The sequence below is a fragment of the Otolemur garnettii genome, unplaced genomic scaffold, assembly GCF_000181295.1.
Source record: "Otolemur garnettii isolate 467f Iridium unplaced genomic scaffold, OtoGar3 scaffold00028, whole genome shotgun sequence".
NCBI lineage: Eukaryota > Metazoa > Chordata > Mammalia > Primates > Galagidae > Otolemur > Otolemur garnettii.
Genome location: NW_003852423.1, coordinates 2,623,420 through 2,625,450, shown reverse-complemented (window position 1 = coordinate 2,625,450; position 2,031 = coordinate 2,623,420). Strand labels below are relative to the sequence as shown.

The following is a 2,031-nucleotide window of genomic DNA, read 5'->3' as shown; positions in this document are numbered from 1 at the left end:
CACTGAATTGAGACTCTTCTCTCACTTACGTGCCCGTGGAAGTGAATGTGACCAGACGCATACATAGACTTGCCTACCCGTGTGGGTATATATGTATATTTTTAAAGTAAGTTACTTTGACCATTCGAATAAAACTAGACACCACAGGGACAGCTCTGAGGAACAGCGTAGCCTTCCTTAGCTATGCTTCTTTAGGTTGAGGGAGGCAGGTAGAGTTCGCTGAAGGACGCGATGAGGCCATTAATCGGGCACTGCCAGGTCTGACCAGCACAGCCACGCGCGCCTCCACCTCCTGGGCAGCGCTGGCCTCGGAGCAACCCCTTCATTCCAGCCTCTCTCCACTTCCTGGCTGCTGGAACCGCGCCCCGCAGTGACCGCCGCCTGCCACGTGTGGCCCTGCAGCCCTGTGAGGGCAGTGGTCTTTCGGGCCAGGGACATCTGCCCGCACACGCTGTCTGCCGCAGCCTGGATCGCCTGCTGCAGGCTGTCCCCTCCTTTCCAGGCGCTGCAGGGGTGGGACCAGCCCTCCAGGTGGGCATCCTCCTCAGCCTGTTTCCTCAAAAGACTGACGTCCTGTTGGCACTCCCGTGCTTCCCAGTGTGTCTGCAGAGACTCTTTAAGGTTCTCTTTGATGTAAGGAAACAAAATGCCCTTCACGGAAGCAATCGGGATTCTGGTACCTTTGGTACCTAACAAGATCACAGTGGAATCCGCGGGCACCAAAAGCACAAACATTTCCCCACCGTCTGCTAATAAGGGAAGTGGCCTGCTGGTCGGGGGCACAGGGCGGTGCAGGCTGCATCCCAGGCGCCTTCCCAGATTCCCACAGCCCCGCAGAATCTCAGAATCTCGGAGCCGTGGCTGCGTGCAGCCGGAACATGGAGGGGAAAAGCCACTTGCGCTCACCTGGAACTGGAGGAGGCGGCCGCCTCTTCCTTCGATTCTTCATTCTGTCCCTTCCTTCTCAAAATACAAATTAGTAAATGAGGTGTGAGAGAGAGGGATGTGGTGTCAACTGGCAGCGCGGACACAATTGATTCACCTTAGATTGACTTATGCAATGAGTTGAACTGATGGCACGATGTACTGAGCAGAGCATCTGTGTCCTAGGCCCTCTGCTAAGCGTTTGAGATTCAGTCATGAAGAATGCCTCTTTCCTGCTCTCAACCTGCTGAAATATCCAACTAAGTGTAGAAGAAAATGACTCTGCTGTAATCAAGAGTTCTGATTTATGGTAGGGCAATGGAGACCGACTTCCGAGATGTGGTGACATTCAAACTGCATCTTTGAGAGGATGAAGGATTCCACCAAATGCAGGAGAGAAAGACCTCATCCAGGACACTCTCCCATGGCAGAAACATCATGGCGCATTTGGGTAAGAATTTGCCATGAAGTATTTGTGGATTGGAGGAGACTGGAGTGAGAATTTGAGTATAGGGGATCAACATCCTCTTTCCCGTTCCCTATACCTCTCATGTTGATTGTCCCCTGTTTTGTTATTTTTTTATCCTGAGGCAAAACTACAGTGCTTTCAACTGTTTTTCATAAAATATTTCAATACATTTGCATAAAAATTACAGATGACATAACAGTAATTATCAAACAATAAAGGAAAGGAAAAAAAAAAAAGATAACCAATCAATGTTATCACCCACAGTGCTGTCTCTATTTTCAACTTTTTCATTCAGTGATCCTCATGGGAACTGGGCACCTCTCCTCTCTCAATTTTCTCAGCGTGCTTACTCTATCACCCCGGTCTAGCCAGCCTGTCTCATCCTTGCAGTTTTAAGATTTCTCTTCTATTCATGTTTCAGTGCTTTTGGCACCAGTGTTCTTTTTTCCTTCTGGACCTTTGTTAGAAAGGTCAGAGCTTCCAGGTTAGCCTGATACCTAAGGGTCTCCTTAGTGGGGCAGGGCCTCACATCTCTATACCATGTCAGTGGAGTATCACAGGGTGATCTGGACCATCTGATCTTGAGGGAACATTAACACAGAGTGGGAGCTGTTCTCTGTAATTAAAATATATATCCT

At 49.2% G+C, this 2,031-nt stretch overlaps 1 pseudogene; it reads right to left on the bottom strand.

Moving 5' to 3' along the window:
- Nucleotides 1-240: 240 nt before the first annotated feature.
- LOC100945456 lies at nucleotides 241-735 on the bottom strand (annotated as a pseudogene).
- Between the last annotated feature and the right edge of the window lie 1,296 nt (nucleotides 736-2,031).